Source organism: Struthio camelus, chromosome 11 (assembly GCF_040807025.1).
Source record: "Struthio camelus isolate bStrCam1 chromosome 11, bStrCam1.hap1, whole genome shotgun sequence".
Taxonomy (NCBI): domain Eukaryota; kingdom Metazoa; phylum Chordata; class Aves; order Struthioniformes; family Struthionidae; genus Struthio; species Struthio camelus.
Genome location: NC_090952.1, coordinates 7454009 through 7478567, shown reverse-complemented (window position 1 = coordinate 7478567; position 24559 = coordinate 7454009). Strand labels below are relative to the sequence as shown.

The window sequence follows — 24559 nt, the reverse complement described above, 5'->3', positions numbered from 1 at the left end:
GCAGCAGGCTCGTCCCGGCTTTCTCCCCGCGCCGCAGTAACGGTACCACCGGTTTGCCGCTCCTGATCCCCCTCCCCACGCACCCACCCGCCCCCCCAGGGTGCCTGATTTGGTCTCGAGAGCCGGATTTTCGGGCCGGGAGCGGGGGGCCCCCAGCGCCGGGGGCGACATGACGGATTGCTCCGCCCGGCGGGATGCGGCGGCGGCCGCTGCCCCCGGCGCCGCGCTAAGGGCCGGGCGCGGCGGCACCTGCCCCGGCGGCAGGTGAGGGCCGGGCCGGGCCACGACCGGCGCCCTTCATGGCGGGTGTCGGGGCGGTGCGCGCTCCCGCGGCGGCGCGGCGGGGCGGGGGCGCGGAGCCGGTCCCGCGGCAGAGGGAACAATGGCAGCGGCGGCGGCGGCGGCGACGCTCCCCGGCACCTTCTGAATGGGAAAAAGCAACCTGGGCGGGGGAGGAGGAGGAGGCGAGGAAGGAGCAGCCGCGGCGGAGGAGGAGGAGGCGGCGGCGGCGGAGGGGCGAGGAGGGAGCCGCCCCCCCTCCGTAGGGAGCGCGGGCTGGATGCGCGGCGGGGGGGGGCAGGCCGGGCCGGGGGGGCGCCCGGCGGCGGCGGCGGCGGCGGGCCGGGCTGTGAAGCCGCCCGCGGCGGGGCGCTGAGGGGGCCGCGGGGGAGCGCTGGCTCCGCCGACGGCCCTGAGGCGGCGGCGGCGGCGGTGGGGGGGGAGGGGCGGGGGCCGGCGCGCGCGGGGGGGAGGGGCGGGGGCCGGCGCGCGCGGGGCGGCGGGGGGTGGGGGGGGCGGGCGCGTCCACCTGCACGCGCCGGGGCCCCGGGCGCATGGAGCAGCGCTGAGCGCCGCAGCCGCCGCCGCCGCCGACACCGCCTGGCGGGCGGGGGGACCCGCCGGCCCCGCGCGGCCGCCTCCCTCGCAGGCCCGGCGCTGAGGTGAGTCCCGCGGCGGCGGCGGTGCTTCTTCTTCCCCCCCCCTTCCCCCTTCCCCCTTCCCCCGCGGGAGTTGCTCGGGAGGCGGCGTGAGGCGAGCGCGGAGAGGCGGCGGAGCAGCAGCAGCAGCAGCAGGAGGAGGAGGAGGAGGAAGGAGGGAAGGGGGGGGGATGTAAATGCCGCCCGGCGAGGCGGCCTGCGGCAGGGCCGCGCGCGCGGGTGGGCGCGGAGGCCTGAGGCGAAGTTGAGCCCCCCCCCCACCCCCCTCCCCGCGGCCGGGCGCGAGGCCGCCGCGCCGCGACCGTTGGCCGTTGGGGGGGGGGGGGCGGCGGCGGCGCGCGGAGGAGGGCGGCGGGGGGGGGGGAGGGGTGGGGAGCCGGCGCTGCGCGGCGCTGCGCGCGTGTGTGGGGCAAGTTTGTTGTGTGTGTCCCCCCCCGCCCCCCCCCGCCGCCCTCCCGGCGCGGCGCTGCGCGGGGGAAGGGGCTCGGCGGTGCCGGGCGGCGGCGGCGGCGCTGGAGGCTCCGGGCAGCACCTGAACGTGTGTGTGTGTGTGCGCGGTGGGGCGGGGAGGGCGGCGCGGCCGCGGCCCCCCAACTCCGGTAGGCCATTTGTATTTTCCTGCGTGCCTCCCTCACGCTCCTGACACCCCGCGTAACGCTGTGCCTAGGTTTTTATTTACAGCCTCGGCGTTTTGAACGCTGGGAAGAATTTACACTTACTTCAGCCGTATTTCTTAGCCAGAACAACAACAACAACAACCAAAAAAAGCCCCGACCATGAAAGTAACTGTCGTTGCACGTATTAAACTGGAAAACTGGCTAATCAGATAAAACTGGCTCATTGTCTGAAACTCTATCCCAGTGAAAAATGCGGCTGTGAATATAATTAACCATCTGTCTAGTGAGCAATAGCAAATTGGGTTCGTACATTTTTATTTCGGTGTCTTAATTTCTGAACTGCTTGTACGTTTGTGCCACAGTGGCAGCAGCAATGTGTTTTGCTTACTAAGCGTAAGATGTGACCTGTGTGTGTGTTTTAATGGTCCTGAAAAGAAGGGAGAAGGAAAAAGAAAAAAGGAGGAATCTTCATTTTCAAAATGAACTGTGCTGCTTGCAAGTGATGCATTTTATGATGTATTAACCCAAACCAGCTGCAACGGGACTAGTGATTAAAGCAAAGGTTCTGCGTTTTCCCTCTGAAATTACATCCCGCGTTTTACCTCCCGCTCCAAATAAGCACCAAATTGTTAATACGTTTACCCATTGGGGAATTTGTGGATGTATGTGGCAAAAGGGGCTGGAGGAGAGAGATGCGCGTGTGCGAGTAAGAGGCTGAATGTTCCTCCTTATGTTAAAATAAATCAGGTCTGTGGCTTTTAAACGCTTCCTGAGCTTTTCCCCGTTTCCACTTGGTGGTTTGTTCATCCTTTTTGGCCCGGGTTGGCCAGCTTGCCTGAAACCTCTTTGCAACCATCAACATCCTGGTATTCAGATGTGCATTCTCAGTGTTTTAGGTACCTGCTGTTATCACTAGAACAGTATGGTAATGCAGTAACCACTGTGCCTACAGCAAAGTGTCTCTGCTGGAAAGTGAACTGTGCGTGTGTGTGTGTGTGTTCTAGGTACACACCTGGTTTTTTTGGTTTAGGCAACTGAAAATTGAACAAATAAACGCAACGCTCAGGTAGGATGCAATTTAAAGTCGCTTCGGCTAATAGTCCGTACAAGACTGCGTTTTTGTTAAGGTATGTGAACTGGGCACAGGGCAGCGATCTTTAGTGAATCACTTTTTCTAAACAAATATTTGACAAAAGAACCAGACCTGTTAAATGGATAACAATTATGTAAGGCCATAGTAGGGTTTGATGTATGACAAGTCCGTTAAATAAATCAACCTGTTCAGTGAATAAATCTGCTATGCACCAATGCTTTACTTTTTTTAAAGGGAATAAACCTGGCTGTGTATTTAAGTGGATTTTACTGAGCGTGTGAATATGATGGCCAAGCCCTATAACTGCCACTGACACGAGAGAAATCTGTGGGGAGAATGGGGTGCAGGAGCATAGGGAGAGAGGGGAGACAGCAAGTGGTAAGACGGATATTAAAAATACACAAAGATGTGCATAAGGATTGCTAGTGATAAAATTCTCACTGATCCATGTCTTGATTGAGTATTTGCTTTGCAGTGGCAATGGCCCATACAAAGCTACATTGATTTAGCTTTCTCTGTTCGTGATGGCAGTTCTGGTGAATAATTATTTTCCCAAAAGCTCTAACTAAGGGAAGAAAGAGAGTGCCTGGTTGGCCTGCCCAGTGGTACAGTATCTTTGAAAGCGTATATCCGGCTGAAAATAAAGAGAGCCAGTTCAAGTGTTACTACACTCAGCAGAAATAAAAGGGAGGCAGAAAAGGGGAGCAACCAATCAGTTTCCTCATTCAGTTTTTCTCCTCTGCTCTTGCTGCACCTCAGCGAGTTGTTCTGGTCTTGGAGCGGTGATGGTGGTGGGTTTTTTTTCCCTTTTTTATTTGCTGTTGCCTTTTGGAATAGAGGCTCAGTCAGCCTGCTTAGCTGTTGAGTTCTGAATTGTGAGAAGTCTCTTTCAAAGAAAAAGATTGTTGCCAATAGATTTTAACTTTAGAAGCTGGTATAGGGACACTAAATACATCGATATAGGGCAGTATTTTGATAGTGCCCTTCTCTTTTGAGATGGTGGTGCCTAGCGGATGTTTTTGTGGTCAATTGATGATGCGTCTTTTCTTTTTCTTTCCTGTGCTTGGAAAGAAAAACATGAGAAGACTTATGTATGTTTGCAAAACGTATATAAGAGGACAAGGTATTCCTAAATATAGGAATTTCACTTGGTTTTCCATCCCAGATCTAGGATGCAACCGTCTTCAGAAAGTGCAGTAGTACTTCTCAGATAGTAAGGCTTTTCCGTGGTAACGGAAGCAGTAATATCACCAAACCGACCTGGGGCTGATTTCCCCAAGCAAAACAAACAGTGAATGGTCCCCTCAAAGTTTATGCCGCATCACAAACAAACAAACAAAAATCAGTGTTAGGAAATAACCTCTTTTTCAGGCAGAATCAAGGGAGAAGATCCAGAAACACTCCAGACCTCGTCCTGGTCATTCCACCGTAATGTGGAAACCGTGCAGGTGCTGCAGTAGCTGGTTTTGTGTTTAGCCCTGAGAAAAGTGGGTAATCTTGAGTGTCAAACACAGTAAAATTGCTATTGCTTCTTAGTAATGACAGTTTTTTTGGTGTGTGAGAGAATTTAAAAAAAGAAAAAAATTTGAGAATTGGGAGTCAAATAACTTCAAATAATCCACCTGTTACATACCAGAATCTGTACTTTCACCTGGGAAAAGGTTGCACGTTGTTGTTGTTGTTGTTTTTTATGCTAGATCTTTGTGTGCTTTTAGCCCCGCTGGAGTTGGCTTTATAATCATTACCTATGTGTACAGTCAGGTGCTGGACAAGCCTGATTTTGTGGAAGCTGCCAGCAGTGAGTAAATGAGCCATGTGGCATAAAACTGTGGTACCTTGTTCGTCCCTTTTTCCTTAGAGTTAGTTGTAGTCACTTGTTGTGTCTCCTGTACCAGGGTTCATGCTGTTCTGGGAGACGGACTTGCCGGATCTGTTACGTGTATGTGGTGCCAGTAGCTCAGTAGGATCTCCGCTCTTTTTGATTTTTAGGGCTACTATGTGCCATTACGATACAAACGTTAAATAATTATAACGTCTTATGTTGTTGTGTAGAAAGTGGTGAAGTTCAGAAGGCAAAGATAATTAATTAGTTTGAGTATGCCGGTGTTGGGCATGGATTTGGTCCGAGATGCACAAATTTAGGATAAGCTGTTTTGCTAACAGTGCGAATGTGTTGATATCAATTTCACACCCATCAGTGTGAGATTTGTGGGTATCTAGTAAAGCTAGGCTGGAGTGAAGGTTATGGGAGGAACTATCTGTTCTGCAAAACAGTGCTGAACCTGGCTGCGCGCGTTGTCCTTAACAAAGTCGTCTTAAAAACAGCGAGATAAGGTCGCTTTAGTTCAGTAGCGCTTTGGGCAGTTAGGTAGTAGTTCTGGGTATGTTCTGTTTGCAGTTCTAGGGGAATGGTATAGTCTATGTGACGCTGCTTTTGTGTGCCTCTATTGCAAATCGATGTCTGGGGAACGACACGTAGCAAAGGCTCTAGACCAGCAGGTCTCTGATATTTTTGTAGCAATGTCTTTTTATTCAAAGCAGGTGTCATGGAGATCTTTCATCCCAGGATTTCTTTCATCCCTGGTGTTTGTTAGCTCGTGTTAAAACTTTAAATCTCTAGAATTTCTTGTATACGGAAGGTGTTTTAATATAGCTTTCACATGGGATGAGCTGGATGATTATGCAGTCTCTAAACATTGATACATATGAGCTGGCTCTGTGTCTGCATCGTTACGTCAGCTCTTTGAATAATGTAGGGATGTAACCCAGTGCCCTCCTGTCACAGGAGGGGTCTGAACTAGCTGCGTCAGAGGGCGCCCTAAGGAGGTCTGGGAGAGGGCAGTTGTGGGGAATTATTAACCCCAGGCAGAGTTTTCTTCTGTCCCTTACATATTTAGAAGGTGACTTAGGCCCAGCGATGTGAGCTCATGTTGTCAGTGTCGTTTGGTTTTAACAAAGCTCTGAAAACTCTTTTGATTACGAAATGCGCTATTTGTTTAATTTATCTAAACCCTTGTCTCAGTAATCTCCCATGATAGAAAGTTCTGCTAGCTGATTGTTTCCTGTTACTGACCTTGTATTTCTCCTCTTTTTTTTTTTTGATTGTACCAGTATCTTCACAATATGGGTGGATGTGCCCACTAGAAGTTTCTGATTGATCTTCTTTTCTAAGTGTCTTGCTGTTGTGCCTGGGGCAAGTATGACCGTAGTGTGCTGGGCTAGAAGGCTTGGAATTACTTGGAAATGACCCTAGTTCGTTCATGTATTGAATCAACCTTAACACCTTCACGAGTTGTCATTGTCAGTACCGGTATTATTGTTTTTGCAAATAGCTTTGTTATCCTTAGACAAGAGACAAAAAGCACGCTTTCGTCCCTGCCCTCAATCTGGGAGAGCTTGAGGTCTTGATTTCTGGTTGTTGCGTTACACAGCATTGCAAATTCCAGACTTCATTTCATAGCTCAAGTTGGCAAGAACGACAGAGGTTGTAGTTGAGGTTTATTGCCGATTTGTCAACTTTTTCGCCTTGCTTATGTAGAGCCTCTTTATGGACACCTGTGTTATGTATGACACCTATGTATCACTTGCGCATGGGTGGTTGTTTCATTTCATGAAGGTTGTCATCTTTACTGCTTTGAGGTGTTCATCGATACTGTTTGAAGCTGTTCCACGCTTCTCCAGTGTGTGAGTTTGAGGGGGGAGTTTCAGTGCCCCCAAAAAAGTATTGCCACAATCCTTGGGTATTAGCTCACGTAAAGGTCCTTATCTGGGCGGGAGAAATAGAAAATGCCTCAAATGTTTTGTTTGAGAAATCCTGAAAGTGTGTTGTGAGTCAGTAGCTGACACTGTGAGATAGTTATATTTTTGAGGATGTTCAGACTTCCAGACCAAGATTATCAAAGCTATCAGCTCTTGTTGTGAACCTTACAGAATATGTCTAGACTTGCAGAAGTGCCAGGAAATGGCTTGAACCCTGAGGTACTGCTCAGTGCTGAGCACTGCTGAAAAACCGTCTGGCTGTTTCATTGCTTCCATGAGACCTGGGCTTTTTGACAGGCTGGTGCACGAACTCCCAGCTCTTTCACAGTCATTTGTAGGTAAGGTCTCTGCTGCGCTCAAGAGTTGCCCTTGAACCTGCATACTTAAAAATCGATTCCTGTCCTCATGCTCAGAAGTTTTGTGCCTTGGGAAGGACTTTTAATTGTGAATTACAGTGCAGAAAGCCAAATGTGAAGACCACAGGCTCCATGGATTTTGTTTCCTGCACAATGTGCCAATGAATGAGCCAATGTCTTTGATGGAGAAGAGAAGCCGAGGCCTTACGAAAGGCCTGTTTATTGGCATTAATTATTTTTTATTAGTTACAGCATCTGTAGTCCGTTGGCAGTAGAAGAGCCCAAAGTAAGAATATTAAATCTTCAGAAGTTTTTCAAAGCTTGCATTTTTCATAAGAAGCTTGTGAAGCTTCAAATCTAAGGCTTCCAAAGCCTTTTTCTTACTCTTCAGAAGTGCCACTGAAGCTCTTTTTTAATTTTAGTATTTTAGCTGAAACTATACGTTTTATACATCAAAAAAAAAAAAAAAGTTCTTTCCCGTTCTTTACATTGGCCCCAATTTTCAGGTCTTTAGCTGGGTCAGCTAGATTCTCTCTAAGCATTGACTGTAATGTATAGACCAGGTGTGCATCCTCTGTCGTGGGTTTACTGCCATTTTCTCCCCTGATTAAGTTTTTACTCTGTGGCTGGTAGCAGGCTGAAGCACATGCAGCTTTTAAAGGTGTGCTCATTTGCAACAGGGGCTTTTCCATTTAGGACAATACTTGACCTTCATAGTTGTTGAATAACTTTAGAGAAATGTTTAACCGTTTCACGGAAATAAGAGGAGTGGATGGGAATTCAACAAAGACAAAACGAATCTAGTATCTGTGTGGTCAGCTAGCAGCAGTCTTGCTATAGCTGCAAGGTCATGTTTTAAAACTCTGAATATGAATTTAAAATTCATGCCAGTATTTTGAAGGGAATACCGATGGATGCTTAGCTTTATTTCATGTTGTTTTTGGGAATGAAACATTTGATGCTCTTGGCTCTCTCTCTGAACCTGGAGGGTAAAAATGAAGGTTTTATTTTTTTTCAGGGTGGTCATTGTTGCCATGTAGGTGAGCAAAATTGTTAGGGACGGGATTGTTCTAGCTACAAATTGTTGTGGGTGCTTTTTAAAAAATGTTTTGAATACATTATACCAATGGGTTTACTTGATAGAGTGCCGTACCTTTAATTTGGAGGTCTGGATGGAATTTTCTGGAAGATCAGAAGGGGAAGTCTGCCGTTGACCACACTTTTTCAGCTCATATTAAAACAAACGAGCGACCCCCTATCTTCTTGACACCGCTGCCTCTGTAGGGAGCAACATGCAATAATTTCCCATGGTTTGTTTATGTCTGTACCTAAGGATGTCTTCTATATCAAAATCATCTGTCCATGTAGTGGTTGTCTTGTGTGTGTGTGATGTTAATTTTGAAATATATCAGGTAGACTTTGCCAACTCGGGCAAAAACACAGCAGACTGATGCAAGCAACATAGTTAACATATAGTATTGGAATTTAGGACCGTTACTTGTCACAATATCTACAAGTTTAGCTGAAGCAGGGAATCTGTGTGGTTAATCCACTCGGGCATGGCAAATGCAGAGAAACCCGTCAGCTGAAACCTCTTGCAGAAAAAAATAATTTGTCCTAACCCAGTAACCTTCACTCACTCACTCGTTGTATTTGTCTGGTTAGGTTATCATTTGATGGAGAGTTTGCACTGCAGTAAATCCATTTTTGTTTGTTGTGCCTGTTTCTTTAATTTCTGTTAAGACCTTGCCTGTTTCTTTCTCAGTTTGAACTGGGCCTTTCCTTGTCTTAGTTGTTACAAATATCAACCTTTTAAAAAGTGAACGCGTTATGTTTCCAAGAAGTCTCTGTATTGAAAGGATGAATTTTTGGATCAGGTTGATCATTCAGATTTTGTTGCTGTATTAGGCAACACAAAGTTATCTTCCAGCTTTACCCTAAGTTTGTAGTTCATGTCTGCATGTAGTGTCAAGCTCTTAGCCCCGTTCTGCTTCCACAATTCTTATTCTTTAGAGATTGTTTAAGACATAGTGCTTAATGATCAATAGAGTGTAATGCCGGTTTTACTCTTTTCTTTTAAAGCATTTCTGTTTCTGGAGGAAAGATGGCTATTAGTCATGATGCAGAACTGAATGTAGAATTAGTTTGTGACTGATGTGTTGGCTGTTACATGGTTACTGGTGTATGAATTATTGATTTCTGATTAATGTATTAAGCAAACTCTGTGGTATCTCAGGCTCTCTAGCAGCAATCTCTATACGATTATTATTTTTTTTGGCATTAGCTACATCCTCCTTCCTTTACTTGTTTACTACGCTCACCTTTATATGTACGGTCTGATGGCATGTGCTGGTGTAGTTAGTTTAGGTTTGGTTTTCCTCTCCTTAAATACTATGACAGAGAGAGTCCCTAAGAGTAGTTCAGGGTTAGGTTAAGACTTCCTAAAGGTTAGTTGAAGGTGGATTTAGAAATGTCATGAATTAACTCTTCAACTACTGCAGCTGGTTAATGTTTTGGAAGTTAACTTTTGCAGTATGAATGGTGAACAAAAAACCTAAGTATAGTCTTGATATTGGGGCATTCAAAGCCAACCTGAAAGCCAGTGGAAGAGCTAAGGGTGGAAGATGACGACCCCTAAAAGAGATAGGTGGTTGCAAGGTGATAGCAAGTGTGAAATTTCAGTGTTGATGGTGGAGAGGAGAGGGAAATACTGCATAAATTGTGCTTTGAAGCTGTTTGCGCAATGTGGAATGGACTGATCGATAAATTTGTGCGTGGTGGAGCACAAACATCGTATTTGAAATACTTGATTGTGTGGTGCCTTAAGTTTTCTGTGAAACCATAGGGGTTAGTTTTCCCATTACAACATAAAATAAATACAAAATATATAAAATCTGCTGCTGTCAGTATCATATGACTTCTCATTCTGTGTTGTGTGGAGTGGCATTCAGATGAAAGGGGATGTAAGGATATGCAACATGTTCTTAGTTAGGCCTGGTATTTGCTGAAGGTAGCACGTTAAATCACACCTAAATTTGCAAGTGCGCGTAAACAAAACAAAGAGTCAAGGGGAAAGCCAGACCTACAACTTGTTTTTTAGTCAATATTTATTTTTGTTATTTTGTTAATACTGTCAATCGCCCTCCCCCAATGCGTTCACAGATAAAGCGATACCCTGTAGTATTAGCTCCTAAACTTGTTCTTTGTGGTAGCTTGAAGTGTTTCTTTCTTACCCAGTACAGACTGCTTGAGTAACAAAAGGGTCTGGAGCAGCTGGAAGGAGTGTTTTCAGGTCTGACAGTGGTTATGCAGGGTACTCCTCTTAGTCCTTTGCCAAGAAATGTTTTCCTATGTTGTTCTTTCTCTTCTTGAACGACTTCTGTGCATTTCATGGTAATGGAAGTCAAAAGAATTTGTTTGATGTTATTTATTCAAATCTGGAAAGAATAGTTATGTAAAGACCAAAGAAAAATGGTTTTATTCTGACAAATGCCAAGGGTTTTTTGTTTTGTTTTTAAAGCCCAAACAAACCCTTTGGGATCCTTGGCTGTGTACGTAATAGCATGAAATAGACCATTCCTTTCATTATGCTCCCTAAAAATCAAATTCTTTATGCATTTAAAGTGGGAGTTGAGGCAAAAACAGAGTTTAGCTCTCTTGACCTATATTTATGAAAAGAGAAGGCTTGCTAACTGTTGCAAGAAAATATATAGTACTGTTTATATGTGCCAATAGAATACGTGCTTACTAAAACCACTTTGGGGTTCTTCATCTTGCTGAATGTTTAAGCCCTTTCCAGCCAGATTCATTCTGCTTGTGTGGTTCAGAGCATGGCTACTGCAGCTTCCCATTGATAGCCGTGAAACCTCAATGAAGATGGGCAGCAAAACAGGGAGTTTAGGATGAGTGAGGAACAGTTGGACTGAAAACTTCCCTGATGTCAAGGCTTAAGGTGCCTTTTTTAAATTCAGTCATTTGTCATGTGTAATATAATGGTGATCATGCTGCTTATTGCATAACTGTGGCACAGATGTTATTTTTTGTACTATTGCCTGACGTATTTAAAAGGGAAAGGGAGGAAAAGAATTTATACTCTTTGGAGATGAATACATGGAACCCATTAGTTTTAAAAAGGGTGAAGAGCTTGTTAAAGTTGAAAGTAGCACATCTCAGAAAGGCTGATCTACAATGTGGAGCTCTTCAGGTAAAGAATTAGTACTGCATTGTTTGCGATTTGTGTTGTATGCGTTGTCAGAGAACCTCACATCAGAACTCAGTAACGTATTTGCATGCTTAAAGCTTAAGCACGTGCTTAAATACTTTGTACAACTGAGACCTAATCTGAAAGTAATTTCATACGATAAGATGTTGTCCACAATTCAGTTTCACAGGATAATCAGAAACAGTGCTGAGGGTTAAGGGAAACTAAAAGTGCAATACATCCCTCGGCATGAGTAGCACTGAATATTTAAGTATTTATCTTATTGCAGCTGAAAACAGAACTTTAAGTTCTTCACCTTCTTGTGACGGTTGGACTGAAGAAATGCAGTTAGAAATATACTGGGTTTCAGTGGTAGGAAAAATTACCTGAAGCCCTGCAGTTTCTTGGTGGAATAGGTATGAGGATATAGAGTCTTCTCCTTTTGGCATTTCTAATGATATTGGAATCTTTAAAATGTTGTAAATGCAAAATATGTACAGATGAAAATGGTAAATTATTTCTGTTAAATATATATTAATATTTAATATCATTGAATTGATAACAGAATGCTTGGTGCCTCAGAGTATTTGTCTTATAAACACCAGTTAAGCCACACAATTCACCTCTCCCTATTATATAGAGAAGCAAACTAGTTCAAAGAGAAATTAATGACCTGCTAGAAATGCAGTCATGAAATGAACCTAAGAATCTTGTTCTCATCCCTCGTTTGTGTGTGTGTGTCTGTGTGCACGCATGCACATGTGTGTAGGATAATAGGATAATTGTTTGTGATGAATTGAGAAGGGGAAAAGAGAAAGTAAAAGGGGGAATGACATCTACTTTCATTAAGCATCCTTTTGAACTTCTGATACATCAAAGATAATTCAAATCCTTTATTTAAAAATACTTACAAAAGGAGCAAGTGAACAGTTGTGAAACCAAATAAAAGAAAACCTGGAAGTATTTTTGACTTGTTTCTGCCTCGAGCAGAATATTTCAGTTTGACTTTTGTTTTTGTTCTCCCCTTTGCCCTTCCCCCTGCTGGATTACCTACTAGAGAAAATAATAAATTAAGCAAAATAAATCTTAAATTACAGTCGTAGCAGGCTGGAGCTGCTGTGTGATTGTAGGATTACGCACAGTCTCAGATATAAATTTTATCAAAGTCCTTGGGCCTGACATTTTCTTCAGTAAGAAAGACGGGGGCGATGACTTTGGGCTTGACTCTCACAGCCAGGCTTTAATGGCCTTTTGTTATTACAGCCAGGTTGGAGCTGGGTGTCGATATTACGATCTTTGATATGATCGAGGGCATCTTATCTGCCTGCCTGCCTCACTCTTATTAATGGCAAGGCTTCTGCTGCTGGTAGTTGGACAAAGCTCCTTAAGGGTTTTGAAAGCCTCTCCCTTTTTAGTGTCCAGTGAAACCTATGCAGTGCTTGGTATATGGAGTAGAGTATGGTGCTCTGAAAATTTACTCTTTTGGCTAAAAAGGAATGAATGAAAAATATTTGTCTGAAATGGAAGGTTCATGCTGATGCAAGCTGTGTTTACTTTTGAAAATTCAGTTTATTAAACTCAAGGCTGTAGAACTCCAGGGATCAGTGATGCTGTGTGAACATCACCTTACACACTGCACAAGCAATTTTTCAAAATTACTTTTTTAATTAAAAGTTGTATCAGTTTAATGTGAGTTAAAAGAAAGTGCACGGGCTTAATGTGGTCTGAAACCACGCTGCAGATTTGGGAAAACCTTTTTCTGCCTGTATAAGTTTATCCAAAATAGTGAATATGCATGTGAAGAGAGGGGAATCTCCTCCTGTGCTGTATGCCTGAGGAATTACAGGGTAAAGGTATTTATTGATTATCAGTCAAGCTCTGCTTCCGTTATTCTTGGAAATAGCTACACTGAGCTGAATAGGAGTATGAACATAAGGAAAACAAGCCAGACTGAGGTACAGCAGAGGAAAGTCAATACAGAGCTTATTTAAATGTCAGCTGCCTTAGAAGAGTTCTGCTCAAAAGCTGTAAGGAGAGATTAGGTCTAAGACATAATGCATGGATGTGTAAGGAAGGGAGAAAAGATTGCTGAGCAAGTCAGGTGCTGTAGGGAGTGCATGTGAACAGAATATATTAAGGAGGAGGAAGGCAAGCAGAAGCTGCTGACTGAAAATTACATCTGACAATTAGTTTTGAGCAATTAATTGGAGAAGCACATGGCTTTTGGACATGGGAAGGCTGTGATCATAGTTGGTGGGCGATCTGATCCATTTTAACAGCATTATTCATCAGAGCAGTCAGTTGACAAGGACAAGTAACACTCATTACAAATCTGTTTACTACTTCATCTGCATTATGTTTATTTAATTTTTTGAATGTATATGGAGAGTGTCTCTGTAAGTATAGGACTTAGAATTTGAAGTGCGCTGGCTGAATAAAGCCAATAGGCCAAAGTTATACTTGTGTGGCATTTGTGAATTTAAGTAGATTTACGTTCAGGGAGAATTTGAACCAAAAAATGACTATTTGATCAACTGTTTTGTAGACTAATGAGCCTTATTCTGAATTTCAGGGCCATTTTCATTTTGAAAAGTTACCCGTTAATTGTGCGTTCTTGTAAGAAGTAGCTGTGCTACAGTTGTGCCGAAAGTAAAATTAGGTTGAGCACTCTTGTAAAAGAAATGTTATAAACGTCAGTTTCTGCCTCCAAAATTTAAGCTGAAGACGAGTGATGCATAGGCTTTGGTGCCAGCAAAAGGAAAACCCTGAGTATTAGCTGTGGGGAAATCTCTGGCTAAAAGCATACCTCCATTGCGGTCCGTTCAGGCTGCAGCTGAGGAATGCTGCTGAATTAGACTCTGATGCTAAGTGTCGCAGTACATTTGAGTAATGCTTTCTGTCATCTCTGGGTGGTTAGGAGACCGTCTCATGATGGTGAATGATGACTTCATCTTAGTTTTTCAGTCCCTCTGGGCTGCATAACAGCAGTGCAGCGCACCAGATCATGAAGTCTTCAGCATTTAGAAGACTTGATTGGAAAGAGGAAGTTGTGGTGCATCCCGCAGCACTTTAGCCCACTGCAACCCAGTCAAGTTTTTCCTTTTTTTGTAAGCCTCTCACTCAGTTTTGAATGGAGTTCAATGTCTTATCTTCAGGGTCCTCAGAGACGTGTGCATATGATAGCTGAAAGACCTAACGAGACTGTAGCTGGCAACTTTGCTTCTCTGGCGCAATGAAACTTTCTAGTGTCAATCTAGTCTATGAAGAGAAAGCTATTTCTTGAAAGAGATGCTTGCTCAAGACAGTCGAACCATGAACATGAGAAAAAAGGACAACTACAACACTTACAACTCTGGTCTGAATGCGAGGGACGTTTCTTTGCCTTTACATCTAGCATAAACACATAGCAACATGTATACTATCATGTATACTATCATGTATATTACTAACATGCATATTATTATCAATTGTACATTATGGTCTCATTGTGCTACATTGAGTGCAAACGTATATTTATTAAAAACCATCACGAGCATTGTGCTTGCTTCTCTCCTGCAGAGAGGATGAGAGAACAGATAGCATAGGACAAGCGTTATCTGTGTTGGCTAATGCTCCACTGCAAGGTCCTCTGAGTGGGCAATGTAAGAACCCTTTTCCTAGAAAATGGTTTAGTGTCCAGAAGATGACCAAGCAGGCTGAGCTGAGGAGCCAAAGAGGTGGGACAGAAGACACGTCTGAACCTGTGCTCTGAAGCAGTAAGCATACGTTACTGTCTCCCTCACTGATATTAGGCTGTAGTCTCCAAAACGCATCATGGCAGTAGGACGGTTGACAAGAGGTCAAAGCAGTTGGTGGCTTTCTAGATTTTGATGAGGAGCTCTTCATGCTGGTTTAAGCTAGCAGATGAGAAGCGTGAAGATGGTTGCTGAAGAGAGGAGTGATGGAGATTGGTATTTTTGGTGGTGCGTACAGAAGTTTTCATTTTGATACTGCAGAATGCTGAGGAGGAAGCGAGAGGGATAAACAGAAGAGGTACTTGAGAGTAGGTTTATATTTAAAATGCAAAGGAGATATCACTTAGTGATCTGAGCATATGAGCCAAGAAGCTCAGTTCCAGTCCTAGCGCTGATGCTGACTTCTCTGTTGGCCGTAGGACAGTGACACAGTTTTTCTGCCCTGCTGACCCCGCTTGTTTAATGGAACTATTAATATGAATGTGTTTGCTTCCCAGGAGTGTTATGAAAATTAATTGAAGGTTTGCAAAGTGTGTTGAAACAGAAAAGTTTAAGTGCTGAGTATTATTATAATGATTGCTTCGAAAACACTTTTCTGTTTCTTTTAACAAAAGTGTTTCCTCTCTGTTAGTTGACTCTTCACTTTTTTTTGTGTTATTTCTGTGTGGTATCCCTTGGCTCTTTCAGTATACAGATTTTTTATTTTTAAATAAATTATTATATTTTATTCTGTACTGGAAACTCAAGTTTTCAGTATGTATGTTATTACTACAAAATGTGAATAGGAAGCAAAAAATCTTTTGCTGATGAAACTTCAGGGTTGTTGCTTTCCCAGCTGAGCAATGTCTGTGGATCACTTATCCTTAGAGACGTATTTGTGATGATACTCCCTTAAGTCTGTTTAAAGAGGGTGTTTAGACTGGAGGGTTCCTTACAGATCTTACAGTGCTAGCTGCATCTTTCTCAAAAGTTGAGAAGGAAACGGGCTAACAGAAGTGCAGGAAGCACGGACTTAGAGCTGTGACATGAAACCTCAAGATAAGAAATCCTCCTCTTATCTCTTTTACTAAGCTAGGGATGGTGACCACAGGTGTGTTCCTTAAGTATGAATGCCTTTGAAACATTTGTTGAAGCTTTCTGGAACAGCCAACTGCTAGCGTCTCGTCTCTAAAACAGGCCCCGCACATTTCAGATAGGATATTCTAAATGCTGAAAAAATAAGGCAATCTTTGAAAGTTTTGTCCATAAAGCTTTCTGTCCTCCTTTATGACATTAAGGAGTTATTGTGCTTAATTAAAAGGTTCATGATATTCTTTAAAAGATTTCTGTTCCAGTAAAAGGTGGAGAGATCTTTCTACCGATTACTGTTGGCCAGGATTGGTTTCCTGTCAAGAAGTGACCTGTTTTAGCAGTTCCTTCAAAAAGCATCTGGGGAGCCAGTTGAACCTAAACTAAGAGGCAACAGAGTTACGAAGAACACATTCTGTAGCGTTTAAACTAGACGTTTCTTGGAGGGCGTCCTTCTGAGTGTTGATCTAGGTCAACTGTAGGTGGTATTAAAATCTTTAAAGTGTGACTGAAAGTTGGATTAAAAATGAAGGGAGAGATCAAGGGGATGAAAATAGGGAAGAGTGAAGAATTTATTCCAGCTGGGCAGGAAAATACCATACCCTCTCCTTTACTCGCCTAAAATGCTGCCTGTAAGTGTTACTTTCTCTTAGTGGGCATGTTCTTCTTCCATTCTCCTTTCCTTATCTTGCTCTTCACTATCGAAAGCTGCATTCCACAAAGGTTATCTTGCTTCTTATATCTGAATTCACACTGAGAATAAGATGAAGTAGGGTTCCGGTAGCTCTCTTCTAATTCTGCCACATAATGGAGATGAGCAGTACTTGCATGATAATATCCTGGGTTGTTAATAGATTTAATAACCCAGAAAAGGTGGGAAGAGGTTCTGAATTACCTAACAAGATTACACCTAACTAATGAAGTTTTACAGGAAATTCATCTCTTTGAAGGAGAGTCAGATGGTAGACACAAAGCTTCTGCATATTCTTAGAAGAGAAGACAAAATGAAGTTGTCCTAATCCGAATAAATATCCCATTAAAAATAAGTTCTTATGTGCTGTTGGATTATGGCAGTTTTACATGGACTTCCAATTAAACTCTTGTAAAAATATAAACAACATAGACCTCATTTGATTTTTTTTTTAAATTTATTTGTTAATGTTCAAGTGTAGATATGTACCAGTCTTGGAGATTACAACTCTGTATGCGCCCAGTGAAAACAATCAGTTCATTAATGCTGTTTTGTTAGACCTTGCCCCCCTCTTGCCATGGCGATAAGGGACCTTAATTAGATCCCAGAACAAATGCTAGAGAGTTTGACAAAAGGGAAAAACATGGGGAGGGGGTGGAGAAATACTGAGATATTGTTAGCAGATATATGCAGAGAGCTGCATCCTGCAGAGGAAAAGCTGTGTTTTATTGAAAACATTGGTTTTCTTTCCCAAGAATAGAGCGAGTGGTGGTAGGCTGTGAGCGTCTGTGGACAGTATGTAGAATTGGTATTGGCAGCATTGTACATGTCAGATCGTGCTCCTTGGTGTGGGCACCTGTCCATCTGCTGAGGAGACTGAATGAGAAAATCACTGCCGATGGAGTGATAGTCACAAATTAAAAATATATTCTAGATGCTAGTGATGTTTGCTGATGGGAAGTGGCCAAATTGTCGGGTTGATTCAAATGTTCAGCTGTGTTAAGGAAAATGTGTGCCCTGGGGAGGGTGAAAGGGGAGGAGGAGAATGAAGAATTCAGAAGATTTTCGTGAACACAATCAGTAGAGAATGTATAAATGAAAGGGGGAAATTATGATGCTAAACAGTGAAAGGGAAGGTTGGCAAATAATGTTAGCTTAAAAAAAAAAAAAAAAAGACCATTTTCTATAAGGAGCAAATCTCCATGTGAATTCCATATAAGCAAGCATGTAGAAGCACAAGCTTTTTAAAAATGTAATGTTGCAAGTTAGGTTCTCTTATTTATTTTCTGACTCTTTGGCGTTCAGGGTACACCTTCAAAATTTCCTCCACAGTCATGAGAGGTAGAATAATAACTTCAGGTTAGATTCTCAGCTTTTTATTAACCATATTTCCAGTTGGAAATTTGAGGACTATGGCTATCAGCTCTCCTGTTTTTGTCTGTGATCGTATATCTCCATGCTGCCTATATAATTATACTTTATAATTATTTGTCATTTGACTTTCTTTGCAATAAGATAAATAATCTTATCTCCTTGAGTGTCTCATAGGAAGTGTGCTTTCCAGGTCTTAAGACATTCTTGATATTGTTCTCTGAGCAACTAACTTAACTAAATTTGCTTTTCTGGATTTCTGTGTCAGCTTTTCTGTATCACGACACACGTATCTTGGAGCACAGATGAAGTTGCTTCAAGTAAAATTTGTTGCATTACGATAAGTGGATGCGTGAGAGGCATAATATCATCAACTGAAAGGGCTATAAAGACTTGCATGCCCATCTAGCCAAATGCTTTAAAAAAATTAAGAGCAAATGTAATTCCGTTACTTTTGAAAATATACTATGAGTTGTCTTCTGGAAAGCATGCATCAAACTGCCAAGATACTAATATATCAAAAAGCAAATCCAGATGACTGGACCTATGTATCTGTTTCCTTTTTAATGTATCATAGTATGTACTAAAGGAATGGTATGAAAGGCAACTGTAGTCTTTCAGTGACTACAGTAATGTCAGCCAGCCTTGATTATGTGAAAGTGGCCTTCATAGAGTCTTTACAGATGCTGAACCGAATGCATTTTGGTGAAGCAATAGGAACCAGGCTTAGTCTTATTCATGATGCAGAGAAAGCGTTTGACTGGGTTGGGTAATGCTGTTTAACAGGTTGTCTTGAAATTACATTCCTTAGAGGGAAAAAAATACATACATTAGTAATGTTTTTTGGTATAAACTTTTACTTGGTGAAATCAGAATAAGTTGTGTAGAACAAAAAGATTCCTTCTTATTTAGTTGGCTTTAAACTGAACTTTGGTTATCAAGAAGAGAAGTTCAGCGTTTCACGCTGTTTCTTATGGCCTGTTAAGTTTAGCAGTCGTGCAATAGCTTCACTTTAACAAAGGTAACTTTGTTCCTCCTGGAACGTATGCAGGAAAAAGGAACTATTTTAAGTTGACTAGATAGATGATCTCTTATGCATAGACATACACAATAGGGGAAAAAAAAAAACCCTGCTGACTCTTTATCTTTCGCTATTTCTATATGCTTCCAATAAACATGCCCAGGATTTTCGTTCAAGGTTGGTAAAATCTCCCATCCAATTCTTACTATCTTTTCAAAATCCTGGAGAACAAATCTAGAGAACATGGAGGCCTTGGACATCCAGGCCTATCCAATACTAGTTTCTGTTTTGCAGTAACAGAAAAAAAGTTTCTTATTGGAATTAAAAGGAAAATGAGACTATTCAGTTCAAATCTTCCTGTGTTCCTTCACAGGTTGAACGTTACTGGTATAAGCTTAAACAGTAAGTCTTAATTACGACACCAAGTAGAGAGATGATATGGGCTCTCAATGGAAAGGGATTACGGATAAATATATATAAGGTGGCTATAGTTTAAACACCTTAATCAAATCAAATCAAATAAATCAAATCAAATAAAATTCTAAAGGTAAATGAGGGGGAAGGGACTTGGTATTTCAAATGGATGAGTTGAAGGAGTGGGAACGTGTCAGCAGCAGTACCACTGCCTGCCGCTTGATGGGAGTTCAATATAAATTGTTAACTAGATTTCCCTTCTCCATAAATCTGTGGTCCACAAAATTGTTGTCAAGTAAGTGTTACTGCAGAAATTAAAAGAAAGAAACACGTAATTTGATATTGCTGCAGATTATAGGATTATCACTAGTAAATATCATTAAAAATAGCAGTTCTCAGAAAGATGCTGTCAGGAACAGAGAACAGCTGAGCCCCCCCACATCATTAGAAGTCTAGTTCCTACTGAATTAAATGGAAAGACTCAATGGGCTCTGGAACAGTTTTAGAATTGACTGCTGGTGGAGTGCGTAGCAAATGTTGACAACAGAGCAGCATGTACTGAAGTAGTCTTTATTGTTTTTAAAGCTAGCTATATGGATTCTTTTCATACAGTATGTGGTAGACCATCTTGTAGTTCTGGGGAAAAAAAGGCAGGCATAGAACAAGCCAATTATGTAATTTAAAAGTAAGTTGAACTCGCTTATATTTTGTAATTGGAAAGGAATAAAGTGAATGCTTTTGTCTACGTCGTCAGTACATTGTAAGCTGTTAAAGTTGGTGCTTTGCTGTGCGATATTTTGATTTTTCTCTCAAATTCAAGCCTGTTTAATAAATACAAAGCAGAGGTACAGTGTCAAAAGGAAAGCAGAAATCCAGGATGAGCACACGTTGGAAATATGCATTATTAATGTGATTTGTGTACAGTACGTACTTACAAGAATGACTTTAACAGTTGACAGGGAAAGCTTCACTGCACACTGACATCATTCTTGGAAAAGATCTCTTCTATCATGACTTTTGTCATTTAACAAAACACATAATTCAACTCCTCTGAAATTATTCAACCTCTCAAGTTGGGTGGTTAGTGGCAGGACATCCCACAGGCTCACTAGCTTCCCACTGTGGTGGCCAGATGTATGAGAAAGAGTTAAGAATTCAGTGTCGGACTTCCATGAAAGTTGCTTTTGGTTGGCTGACAGGTTCCCATAAGGATGGGAAATGCCCACGCAGGGTAATATTTGACTTCTGATAACTCAAAATCTTGTGGGAGAGTTTTTAAAAGTTACTCTAGTATTTCAAACTGAAATTTTGAGTTAAAGCTCAAACCTCTGCTGATTTCCACCAGTGGATATTTTGTCAATTTGAAACAGCTATGGAGAAAAAAAACGTAAGATTGCAGAGTGCGAAGTGCGCTCTGTTCCCCACAACAGCTGCTTTGCTGTTCTATCCTTGTCCGCACAGTGAAGTGGTAATGGCTTACTCCAGACATCTTTAACTAAATGAGTTAAACTGATAAAACCCCTCTTTCATGCTTAGTCTGGTTTCCACCTACCTCAACTGATAATTATGGACATTAGCTCTTACATGAGAGCTTTATGAAACTGTGTGTATAAATAGTATGTACTGTGACAACCATAAGGACCTAGTGTGTAGGTCTGGCTGCAAAGCTTGGAGAGCCCTGCTTGAGCCAGTTGTCTTCTGCAGTCCCATGTTAACTTCCACTGTAGTGCTCTGAGAGGTAGATTGCTCTTTGCTCTGCTTTGCGTAAATGCACTGGATTTGTGGGGTAACAATATGAGACTTAAGGAGACATGATCGTTATTTTCTGTCTCAAAGCAGATGTCACTTACCTTTTCTGTAGATAGTTGGCTTTGCATACAAATTTTGGGCTAGTTAAATATTTTGATGAAGGGTGGTAGGTGGTTCTTCCCCTCACTTCCTCTTACTTGCAGTGAACAGTGCAGTTCCTTCTGTGGAAGCCCTTGCAGAGGTGCGTTAGTCGGAGGTGCGCTGTTATCTGTCACACAAGAATAGGCTATACTCTTATAATTGCTGTCAAAGTGGTGTGACTGCATCCATTCTGGATGGTTGATACAGTGATGTGGCTGTAAAAGCTATGCAGTAATGGTATGACTGCAACAGTACAAATGTTGCATGTAAAAAAAAAAAAAAAAAAAAAAAAAAAAAAGTCCTTAGTGGCCTGGCATCTGCTTTTACATGTTTCTCCTCTGCTGACTGTTGAAGCCTTACACTAAAGAATGAAATTCTAATTAAGGATTAAGTGGGTTCAACAGTGTGTTTGCAGTGAGTCTAAGTCTAGTCAAGGTCCTGATTCAAGAACTCAGGTGCATTCTCTAGAGGGAATTTCAAAACATATTTTAAGTATGTCCAAGAACATGACTGTAAGAAAAAGAATTGAGGGCATATGGAAATGATATACAGCTCATTTAATACTGGATCAGCAATTTTAATCAAGAGGCAAAAGTCACTTACCAGATGTATGTGTTTGACCCAGACAGTAGGGGTTTCATAGTGTGTGCTGGGTGTCTGGGTTAGATTGCAACTCAGAGATTTAAATGCTTGCTGTGGGAGGGTTGGAGCTTATGTTTGTATTGGGACAGGAGGAATGACCATTCATCTTCTGAATCTGTAGTGCAGTTCCTTTGTTCTTTCCCTCCCTCCCTCCCTCCCTCCCTCCTGAGGGGAAAAAAGTAGTCTGGCAAAAAAGTTTTGGATGACACTCTGGATGATTACTCTGAGCCTGAAGGAAGAGCTGGAGGTAAAGGCAACTTCACACCCCCATCTCCATTTGTAGGTGACAATTCAGAAGGAAACTCTGCTCCAGTCTGGGATGCTCTATGGAGAGCATCGCTTTTTAGTATCAGGGTATGAGTCTAGACATATCTGGCAAGTCAAGTTTTGCACAGACACCAGTGCTAGTTTTAAGGAGAAGTGAAGCTAGCAGCTGTGATTACCAGAGGCTCACTGAATAGTTTGGTAAACACAAGTTCAGCTCACACCTTTATTCCATTAGCAGAGAGCCTGGATATCTGTTCAAGGATGGATGATCACACTGGCCTGTAATGGTCCTGGCAGGGAAGCTTGAGCGCTGCCTGTCTGCTTGATTTGTCTCTCTGGCTTCCTCTGCCTTGTATTCTTGGCGTTTCTGGTACTGAGGCTGTGTCTCACTGCAGATAGTAATACAGAGTAGAGATGCATGAGCTAGCGAGGTGCTGGAAGTGACCATGCTCTGGCAGCACACAGCACCGCAGGGGCTGAGAAGCAGAGTGAAGTCATTCACATAGAGCTCTTGCAGGACTGTTTTATTGCCTGCAATAGCCTTTTACAGAATACAGTAGCCTGTAATGTTGGCATACCGTAAAATTCATTATGGTCTTGCTCTTTCATTATACAACCACCCAGAGTTTGTCGTTAGTTTAAGCCAATATGCAGTCAAACCAGTAAGTGCACACAAATGTTCAAGAAATTGAATCAGCGGGCCAAAAGTGATGGTATGAAAGGGGGGGAGGAGGGAATCTGAAAGATAGAGGCTTTGTAAAAAGCTTGGCTGTAAATGATTTATAAGCAGATGTTTGGAGAGTAAATTTTTCTTCATATTCTCTGGGAAGCTTCTTGTCTACTCTTATGTCTCTCTTAATGACAACATAACAATACAACTTCCGAGTCTGTTAGGAACAAACTCCATGTGTCTTACTTCTTAAAGAACTCTTGTGATTTGTAGAAACTTAACACAACAACATCAAATGTCTATGTAACCGCCTACAGGTGCCACCTGCTCTTGGAGTCCATCAATTTTAGCCAGATCTACTGCAAAAATAAGGGCAGTGGCCCTTGCAGTGGCTCGTGGCCCACTGCTGTGGCCACAGCTAGGTGCTAGTTATCCTCTTGAATGAATCTTTTCATCCCTTTTTCACGGAAGGTAAAACTGAGAGAGGGAAGTCAGAGCTCCAGTTTTTCTGAGGTGCTCTAGGCTTTCAGCTTGGAAGGATGCCAGAGTGAGAGTGACGAGAATTGGGGTACAGAGGTTAGTTATTTTTGTAAAGAGCTCACGTGTTCATATTGAATCACACAATTCAACTAGGTTCGCTCTAGCTGCTTGGAGATTAACTCGTTCCTTGGACTAGGACCTAGTGAATGTTTGTTCATGAATTAGTGTTGAGGTCATTCTGTTTATGGTACTCCCATGACTTGGGAAAACTTGAAGCAGTGGTGGCTAAAAAGCCACTGGAAACTGGTTTGTCCAGTCCATTCAAAATTGCATATACGCTTGCAACTTCCTTAAGATTTTCCGCAGTTACGTGTCAACCATCTGAGCTCCACTGATAAAGTACAGCTAATATTGCCAGGGGCTTAGTGGCCGTCCCATCCCAGGCGCCAGGTGATGTGGCCAGTCTGCTGTACACCAGCAGTTCGTTGTCAGCGCTGCTGAAGCTCAGCTGCTGCTTGAGCAGCGCAGGAGGCTTGCGGGAACACCTCTGAGTAAATAAGGCTGATGTTTTCCAGACTGGGGTTTCCTCTACTTGAGGAAAGTTGATTAGGGCTGTCAAAGGTACAGATTTCAAGTGGCCTAGCTAAGCTGTTTAACAGTTTAAATTAGTTATAACGAAGGCCTGAAGTTTTGATTGTTCTTGTCAAAGTGGGGGACGATGTTTCTGGTACATAGTTGTCAGTACGCTGCCTCTGGCGGAAGTATTTTTAGGAGACCTTGCAGCTTGGCCCGTGTGCCAGTTCCTACCTGGGTTCTGTTGGTCCTACAGTGTTTCCTGGTGCAACCTTTGTGAGAATGAGGAAGGGTAAGGATACTGCATTTGCCGGCTTGGGCGCAACCGAGATTGACCTTACCCCAAGTTTATTGGCTAAGTTTGATTCAGGTCTTCCCCTTCGTCCTAAACTCCCCGTTACAGCTTTAGCTTTGTGGATTTCTCATTTTTGATTAGTGTTACTGTAAAATACAAACTATCTTGTATGCATAGAAAGAAATGGCAGGTGTCACGACCTCTGGAATAATTCCAAGGCTCTGGGAAAGAAGGAGATTTTCAGTAATGGCTACAGGCATTAAGGGCACAAATACCACTGAGTATCAGTGGGATTTATGCTTCTAAGTTGCTCTAAGTGCTTTTGAAAGTCACATCCAAAATGTATCATTAAAAACAAGATATGCTTTTAATGTTTTTGAGGCAGATATGTGGTATAAACGAACAATAAATCATAAGGTGGTTTAAAATATTATTCTTGTGGAAGAATTGTTAAATACATAATTATTGCAAACAACTGA

At 42.6% G+C, this 24559-nt stretch overlaps 1 protein-coding gene across 3 annotated transcripts in view; it reads left to right on the top strand.

Annotated features, from left to right (window-relative positions):
- Positions 1–813: 813 nt before the first annotated feature.
- Positions 814–24559, top strand: part of NEXMIF (neurite extension and migration factor) — a 178218-nt gene continuing 154472 nt past the window's right edge. For 2 of the 3 annotated variants that reach the window (XM_068956621.1, XM_068956624.1), the window contains exon 1: positions 814–941. The gene's annotated coding sequence lies outside the window, so the exon portion shown is untranslated. Of the gene's footprint in view, positions 942–1834; positions 1858–24559 lie in introns of those variants that run through there. The other variant, XM_068956623.1, reaches the window with a different exon arrangement.